Source organism: Hemitrygon akajei, chromosome 4 (assembly GCF_048418815.1).
Source record: "Hemitrygon akajei chromosome 4, sHemAka1.3, whole genome shotgun sequence".
NCBI classification, from domain to species: Eukaryota; Metazoa; Chordata; class Chondrichthyes; order Myliobatiformes; family Dasyatidae; genus Hemitrygon; species Hemitrygon akajei.
The window spans coordinates 175766045-175775359 of record NC_133127.1 but is presented as its reverse complement, the minus strand read 5'-3'; the positions used below and the strand labels follow the sequence as shown (position 1 = coordinate 175775359).

Sequence of the window (9315 nt, the reverse complement as noted above, 5' to 3'; positions counted from 1 at the left end):
GAACTAGGATGAATGTAAGCAAGCTTTTTCCCCTCAGGACTAGAAACCAGGTTTAGGCTGAGAAGTTGAAATACTTAAAGGGGATCTGAGGGGAAACTTCTTCATTCAAAGGGTTGTGAGAGTGTAAAATGTGCTGCTAGCAGAAATGAGAGATGTGGGTTCAATTGTAACATTTAAGAAAAGTTAGGATATTGTGAAATGTACTTGTAATAACAAAAAGGCAGTTTTGTCTGTAACAAAATGGAATCCGTATTGTACCAGAGTGTGTTGTTAATAGTGTGCATGCAACATTATGCCAATGGAACCTGAGCCCTTTGCAAACTGCAGACCAGCAGATGTGTTACTGGAAGAACGCCAAGTACACTGATTAAACAGATCGAAAGCATGTACCCTTCCATTGAACTGAAGTGTGCATAGCTAACATATGTGTATAAAGAAGTAACTGTGTTCTCTGTTTTTCCAAAGCTATCACCAGTCCTTGTGCGGTACTAGTCTTCCCTTGCTGCAAGTAAAATAAATGTGCTTATGATTGATCCACTGCCTGTTGCAGACATCTGAGAGGGCAGGCTAAGAGATCTGTAATTAGTATTATTGCAAATGATCTTCGGCCTGAATTGCATTCTGTCCTTCTCAAACAGCCTATTAATGTCCCGAAATCAGACCTAGTGGAGGTTAGTATAGGAGACCAGAATCTATCGCTGTGCCAGTAAGCTTATATGGAAGAGATTTATTGTGGCAAAATGCGAGTTACTATTACCTGCTCTCCTGAGGGACTTAACATGTGGATACCACAGAGCCATTGTGGACTGCACTCTTTCAGTAGTAGCCAACCTATTTTGTATAAGTGGCAGTTACTCACTTCCCACTTAAAAGGAGTTCAGAACATTTTTGCAAGAGTGCCTCGAAAGCCTCCTGAAGTTTCTCTAGGTTCTGGTTTGACCTTCAGCTTGGTGAGTGGCACTGTTAGCTTCACTGTACAGCTTACTATGACTTGGCTGGAAATGACTATTAGACGTCTATATTGGTAAGGAAATTGTTCTGAAATACACTTGGGTGATTCCGGTATTGTGGCAGTAGCGCAACTCCCCAACGAGGTTCGATGCATGATAAAGATCAGAAGAACTGGGAATCCCACTTAACTCGAGCAGATTCCTGAGGTAAGGTGACAAAGGACCCTGGACCAATAGCTAAGGCTCTGCGAGGATTGGCATTAGAGGAAGTCCTGGGAATGACTGGATGGAGTCTGTGGTGATTAGAAGGATGTAAGGGCTTCCTTTTATCACTCCATAGTACATGAGGGCCAGAGGGAGCCTTTGATCAGGGAGTTGTAGGAGGGTTGTTGTTCAGTGCTAATGTGGAATCTTTACTCTCCAAAGCCCCACCACAGCTTGGGGTCCTCCAGCCAAGTGAGACAGGTAACATGCTCGCAGCTGAGCTGCATGAAGTGATCATCAACCCAAAGGCTCCTCGACCCTCTCGCAGGGCACAGTGCCCGCTTTCTCTAGAGGCTGAAGAGGGGACTGACAGATCGCATGTTCCTGGTTTATCACAAGCTGTAAGTCAAGTGTGTGAAGAAAGTGTGATATGTATCTTACAAAATCCAGAGAAAATAGTGAAGGTGGAGGGATCTTATACACCACCCTCTGATAGACCATTCGTGCATTTCAGATGGATTTTATAGAATTATGTCTGTAGGAATGATATAAATATATATTGGTCATTATTGATAATTTTTCATGATGGATTGAAGCATTTCCTTGTAGAAAAAATGATGCAGTTACAGTAGCTAAATGTTTATTGATGGAAATCATCCTGCAATTTTGGACTCCTTGGAAAAAGTCTAGCAACAAGGGTACACAGGTATTACAAGAAGTATGTCTGGCCTTACAGATTGACTAACATTTCGATTGTAGCTACCATCCTCAGTCAGCAGTCCATGTAGAAAGCATGAACAGAACAATTGAAAGCAAGCTTGGTAAAATGTGTGAAGAAACTGGATTAAGATAGAAACAGGTATTACATTTGGTTCTCATGACCATTAAGACCACAGCCAATAGGACGATGGGATTGTCCTCCCATGAAATCATAATGGGGGGGCCTTTGAGCCTACCTTTTGATGCAAATGCACATACTTAATTTGGATGAAAGCATGTTAGACTTTTGTGTGTCCTTGACAAAAAATATCACCAAGTATCATCAACAGGTGAAGAAAGTACAATAACTGATGGCTGACACTAAGTGTCACGACAGAGAGCCTGGAGATTATGTGGTTGTCTGGGCAGTTAAGAGCAAGAATTGTTTGCAACCTCGATTTAAAGGACCGTTGCAGGTATTGTTGGTGACTAATACAACTATCAAGGTAAGAGCAAGCCTTCGTGAATGCACACACAGCACCATAAAAAGACTTTTTTTTAAAAAAAAAAATTTTTAAAACATCAAGAAGACAAAGAACAGAGCAATGATAACTTTACATAAATAACTGAACACGTCAGGTACTAGGCGAGTCTAGCACTGGTAAAATGGTCATTAATTAGGGAGGGAGTTGATCAGCTGAGAGGGGAGGGGTTTACACTGATTACCATCTCAGCTGTGTCAGAGTGTGGGTTGGCATGTCAATCCTCATGCTAACACGAATGGATACTGTAGTAAAAGCAGTGGCAGTAGTTCAGTCAGCATCTGCAGTGAGAGAATCCGGTCTGATGACATCAGTCCCCTGCCCACAGACACTGCCTGACCTGATGAGTTTCTTCTTGAACATCATTCTCTGGTGACAGTGAGGCTGCAAGGAGGGGTCCCTGTGGAATGGAGAGGGTAGTCTAATTCTGCTCCAATATTCATTGATCTAGGCAAAAAAAAAAAGGATAATGGGTCTGTGCTGTTGAAAGGCAGCAACACAGATTTGGTTGAGATGAGAAGTGGTCTCCCCATGGGTGAAGTGGGGAGGGGGATGAAGAGGGGTCTCACGGTGGTTAGCAGAGGGGGGGGAGGGGAGATGTGCTGGTGGGATTGTCCTGGACTTAGGCCTCACTCTCTCCAGCTGTGGTGTTCTGGACCTCCTTCTCCAGGATGGGAACGATGAGGTTGTCCTTGGACAACCTTGGTGAATTGGTGACACAGGAAGGTCTCATTCTCGTAATCGTAGAAGATCTGGCGGTGGTGGAAGTAGGCGTGGGAGAAGATGCGGTAAATCCTGCGACAGACGGAGCCCAGCTTGGCCACAGGGGATTCCTTAATGCTGACTCTGCTGGGAAAGTACTTGTTACTGTTGAGCAGGCAGGCAGCTCCATCCAGAGTGTGTTTCGTGTAGTCAATAGCAGGGCACTCCTTCAGGCTCTTGTGTGTGGCACACAGGAAAATCCACTGCTCCATCACCGTCATCTGAGTGCAGGTGTCGGAGTGGCACTCGCTTTGTAGTTACACAGCCAAGTCGTTCAGTTCCAAGCAGAACTGCCGGAGATGCTCATATTTCCAGACGCCCTCACCCTGCTCCTCCGGTGGTTCCAGGATCTTCTCGATGTCTGGTGCATCATCGCGGATGCTCTGCTGGATGTACTGCTGCACAGCCAGGGTGCTGTCCATCTCATCCAACGACTCATCCGGCCAGTTGTAGAAGTCCTGGGCTTTAGTGCCCGGCCTGTTTCTTCTCAGCAAGACGGTGGCCGCCATCCCGAGCGGTGCCTAGCTTCCCCTCATAAAAAGACTTTGAAGCCAATAAAATCACTGCACCTCATCGCTGCACTGGTCACCTTGCTTGTACCAGTGATGCCGGAACTAAAGGATGCTTTGGTGTACAGAAACAGTGCTCCTGCTTGCAACATTTTTTGTTCACTGGCTTATGAGTACGTCCAACGATTGAACGTTTTGGCATGTTGGATTTGTACCCATATTCCGTTCCATGGTGAAGGAGGAGTCTCACTATGGGTAGTTCCCTTTAATTCTAGTGAGTGGGTTTGGCGTATATGTTTAGGAAAAACTCAGGGACACGTGGAGCGGAACTGAAAACCCTGACCGGATACAGGACAGAAATCGATTTCCATTATGTGTGCTTTAATGGATGGTATGTGCCCCCCTCCCTTTAAGTGTGACTGGTGCAGCAGTAGGAAGTATTGGGACCAGATTCCCCACATGAAACTGTCCAGTGCAATGGCCGAGGCAACTGGTCAGGGTAACATGCAACTGGAAGGGCAAGGACACCTATCTGGGGAGTAGTAAAGGTACATGGACGCAACTAACAAATCTCAGTACTCTTTGTCCGCTGAGTGGCAATTGTTAGGTAGGTGTTTACTGGGCCTAATCCTGACTGTCGCGCATTTCCCCCAAACATGAGGGGAAGTGGAGAGAGCTGTGACCCTGGAAGGGCTGCTCTTGCCTACGTAGTGCCCCACGTGCCACATTTGGCATCACTACCTCACCACCCTCTGGTCCAGTGGCCCCAGAGGTCCACAACAGAGGCTGAGAGATTCCTGATGACTGCCTTTCTGGGATATGGGTGAAACACTCTGGTTCTGTCAGCTGCATAAGTCTAGGAAAGACCATCTCCAGACCCTCTAAACATGTGAGATTGAAGCGCAAGCCCCCCCCCCCAAAACCCTGTTTGTGGGGACGCTGCGTGATTCGTTACCCTGTTACAAATAAGAACCACGAAATAGTAGACAGTACATCGCATACAATTAAAAGATTGGGCTTTATAATTCTTAATTTGACTAAAGGGTTAGTAAAGAAAAAGCAAAATAAGAAAAGGGCCATTTTAATGGAACAGTCTAATATGCACAAGTTGGAACTCACGTTTTCCCCTTCACCAATCCTCCTTCGATCTCACCCCAGGCTTCGTCAAATCACGGCCCCGCTCTGGGTTGACTCCTATGACCTCTTGTCTCTGGCATCTTCTCTCTTCTCCCCCAACAAAAGCCCCAAGCCCAACCTTAGTGTCCCTCACCAGAGAAACATCCCCTTAATCTGCCCATCCTAATTGGATGACACACAATTCTCCTATCGCTTATCTTCAACAGTAACCCAAACAAGCAGCTCACACAGAACAGAACAGGGCAACAGAGAAAAAAAAAACGAACTAGGGCATTACATAGGGCTGCTAGACTGTCCTGGAAACTGATTCATATGGCACCAGCTTTGGAGAAAATAGTCAATGAGATCACCTGTGCCCTTGATCAAACCCAACAAGCTATAATCAAGCTGTCAACACAGCTGGCAGCTGTTGGTACTGTCATATTGCAGAACAGATTTTACTCTATCGGAAAAAGGGGAAACTTGAGTCCTTTTAGGGCAAGAATGCTGTACTTACGTAGCTGACCAATCAGAAAATATTATAATAATGGCTGTTACTCTTTTTATGATTTTTGTGTGAAATAACAGGATGAAGGAGAGGATATTTAGGAAAGGAATGAGTGCTCGGTGAAGTGGATGGATGAAAAGGAAATTTTGGTTTGGGCTTTATATACATATACTGTAAATGCATATTTCAAATATTGTATTTGGTGAAACTTCTTGACATGAAATAACAAAAAGGAGGGAATGTGGAAATGTACTTTAGTCGTAGTAACTAATGGCATTTTTGTCTGCAATAAAATGAAATCTGTATTATAACAGAATGCTTTGCTAATAGCATTTGTGCAACATTCTGCCAGTCGAAGCCTAGGCCTTGGCAAACTGCAGACTAGCAGATGCATTACTGGAAGAATGGCAAGTACACTGATTAAGCAGAAGGACAGAATGCCCCCTTCGTTTGAACTGATGCACAGTAGCTACCACGTGTGTATAAAGGAGTGACAGACTGTTTTTTTGAAGGTATCACTGGCTCTTGTGTGGTGCTGGTCTTCCTTTGGTTCATGGGAAATAAATGCGCTTATGATTGATCCTCTCTGAGTTAATTGTTGTTTGTTGTAAGAAGTAGTGAAAAGGTGCTCGACAATATGCACATGGACGAGATGGCTATAGTTTGACTGCAGGTGGATGGGATTAGGCAGAAGAGCAGGATAACATGGCTATAAGAGCCAAAGGGCCTGTTTGTGTGCCGTAGTGTTCTATGACTCGATGACCATTGGAGCAAGTAAGTGGATACTGGAACTGGCAGCTTATGAAAGTGCCGGCAGATGAGGCAGGCATGGCAGTAAAGCAGACAGCAGTGGGGTTCAAGTAAACAGAGGTGGGAATAAGGGGTTTTGGAGCAAGCTCAAAGGGGTTGGACCATGCAACTGAGAGCATGACACAGGAAACTGAATGGTTGAATCAGGCAGCTGGGAACGTGGACTAGGCGAAGAAGGGTAATAGGCACACGGAGGATGGGAGAGTGAAAACAGTGACAGTGAACTAAATCTCATATTCTGCCTGGAAAGTCTACAACCCATCCGCATGAACATTGAATTCTCCAACTTCAGGAAACCAGCTCACTCTCTGCCCGTTTTCTTTCCCCTGCTGATCTACCCACTTCCTCCATCAATCACCCCATACCACTTCCACCCACTCTATCTGTCTATCAGCCACACACTCCACACACTCTCCTCACTGTTCCCATCTGCCCACACCACCTCCACTATCTTGCTCCAATCTCCCCCATCATATCAGATTCCATCATGTGCAGCCCTGCAGTTGCTTCCACTTAACACTTCACAGCTTCTACCGGTACTTCCACTCTTCCCTTCTCCATCTGCCTATCATCCCAGCCCTGTATTCCACACATGTAGATAGTTAAACCAGCCTCTCGTTTAGCCTTCAACATAAACTATTAGCTGTTATTCCATCTCCTTAACTTGCAGAGTGTTCAGGTAAAGATAAACTCTCAGCATGTTTTGTCATTACTGCTTTAGCTTGGAATTTATATGTAACTTGCTTGAAGATCATTATCGTAAATTATCTTTATAGAGGGAATAAATGCTGTGAAATTAATGTATTTGAAAACAAGCTACTAAAATAAAAGTAACAACAATTTGATTTGATAATTACAATGGCTAATGAATTGCATAAACTCGTACAGATGATTAAAAATTTTGTGTTGTGTATTCATCATTCTTATTTACACCTTAATTCCAATATGCATAAAGTAATTAGAAAAGTAACAAAACTAAGAATGTCTTTCAGCAATTATTAAAACCTTTGACTTCCAATTTGGTGTGTGTTATTCTAATAGGGAGACGTTTTTTTGGGTTTAAATGAAGATTAATGACCAAGCTTACTGACTGTGGAAACTCATTTTTTAAAAATTGTTTGCCACTGCTGTATTCAAAAAACAATAGCTAAACTGAAAATTGATTAGTCCTTCATTCTAGGGACACAGAAGTCAATTGCATAATCTCTCTTTACAAGTGCATCAAGGTGCTAAGGTAAAAGAAAGCCCTTAAAATTAGAAATACAGAACTAAAACATGAAGTTATAAAAACTGATTCAGTAAGTGAATTAGCATTGAAAGAAGGATGGTAAGATAATAGCTTGCATGTTATTCTCTATCCAAGCTGGGGTGGATATTGTGACAGGGTACTAACTGGTTTATCATTGTTCCTGAACAATACTATGCCTAGCAGTGGCATTAAGTCAGGTGAGTTGTAAATTTGGGTTCAGTCAAATGTATGTAACCATCTCAATGGGGCTTGTATACAGACCTGGCTCGTTGGCTAACTCTGCTGACAGTCTTGTGACTCAGCAGTGGGAAGGCCACCTTTCATAAACAATATACATCTAGGATTAGTATGATTTGGGGTTCAACCAGACAGGAAAGTCGTGATGTTCCGATTAAAGGAACCTGGATTTGAATGAATGCTATGTAAATACTGCCCATACACAATTACCAGTCAGCAGGAAATAACAGATTATACACCACATAAAATTATAAAGCAAGTATATTTCCTAATTTCAGTTTTATCAAATAGTTATTAAGAGAAAGAAAAGAAAAATAATAAAAGGGCCCATTACAGTTAAATGTGCACATGATCGTTGGAGCTTGTCTCTTCCAAAAGCTGCCTATAACCATTACTCATGGTTCTGAATAGTCATCACCAATCACCGGTAGAGCTTCCCATCTTGGACTTCTTCATCTCGAGAAGAACTCCTTGCAATTGCATCTTTCTGTCTGATCAAATCCTACAGGTGTCTCTCCTGATCTTCTCTTCACCACATCTCCTGCCAAAAGACCATGAACCAGACTACCATCCTTCAAAAAACTCTTCCTCACAGAACCATCTCTCACATCCCACAATCCTGATTGGCTGACTCACATTCCTAAGATAGGCAACATGGATCCTCATGTTAGCCGAAGCCAAATCACACTTTCCAGCATGGCATACTGCCTTTACAGAAAACTGCTAATGTAAACTACCTCACAGCAAAATAGCAGAAATCTTAATACACTCTCCCCACACCAAAACTAGTCAATCTTCATGACTTTGAAACTTACTAAAGTATTCTCTTATTAAACTATTCTATTATTAAAGTATTCAAATGAGTTTTATGATTATGGGACACCCAATCCATTTGTAAATGGCAGTAACATATCTCACAATTGGGATGGACGCAATGCTCTGTTTCCCTAGAACTAATTTGGGAGTTTCCTGACTCTCTGAGACCTTCTTACCTCATTTTCATCTTCTTTACCCTCAGGCATTTCTTGTGAGTGCTCCTATTGACTTGGAGATGCCTCCCCCATCCATCACTCGTGTCTACAGGCAACTCAGGTCCCCTTGTCACTTGACTGAGCTCAACTTCATCCCCAATTACACTGGAGCTCAGTGTCCCCTCACTCTCTATTATCACATCTGCCTGTTCACGGGTAATCCTCCGGGCTACATCTGAGTCAGGGTTGGGAGATTCAGGAATCTCGTCATTAATTCTTGGGGAGTTTGCATAAGGTAACACATACCACACCCCCATTTCCTCATCCTCTAAGTCATACATCATTCAGGTCTTTCCGTTGATTGTCTTTCTGTTCTCCCCTTTCTGTGCAAAGTTCTCCTACTAGGTGTGGGTTCCATGTCAGGCTCTGAGTCAATACGTATCTCCTACCCTAAGGGTAAAAGGTGATTCCGATGGAGAGTTTTGACAGGGCCATTCCTATCCCCTGGCTACACCTGAAAAACTGGCACATTTGGCATCTGGCTTTTCACTACGTAAGGCATAGACACCCAGTGGTCAGCCAACTTATACTTCCCTGGTAGCCCCAAATTTCTTATTAAAACTCTGTCTCCAGGCATCAGTTGAGAGAACCTAATCTTATTATCATATTGCCCTTCGTTTCCTTGATTTTGCTTGGTAGCAGAGCTGACTGCTAGCTCATAAACCTTTTGCAGTTCTCTTGTCAGACACATACTTAAG

General features: G+C 43.5%; 1 pseudogene; it reads right to left on the bottom strand.

Annotated features, from left to right (window-relative positions):
- Window positions 1-2983: 2983 nt before the first annotated feature.
- LOC140725976 (MOB-like protein phocein pseudogene) lies at window positions 2984-3686 on the bottom strand (annotated as a pseudogene).
- Between the last annotated feature and the right edge of the window lie 5629 nt (window positions 3687-9315).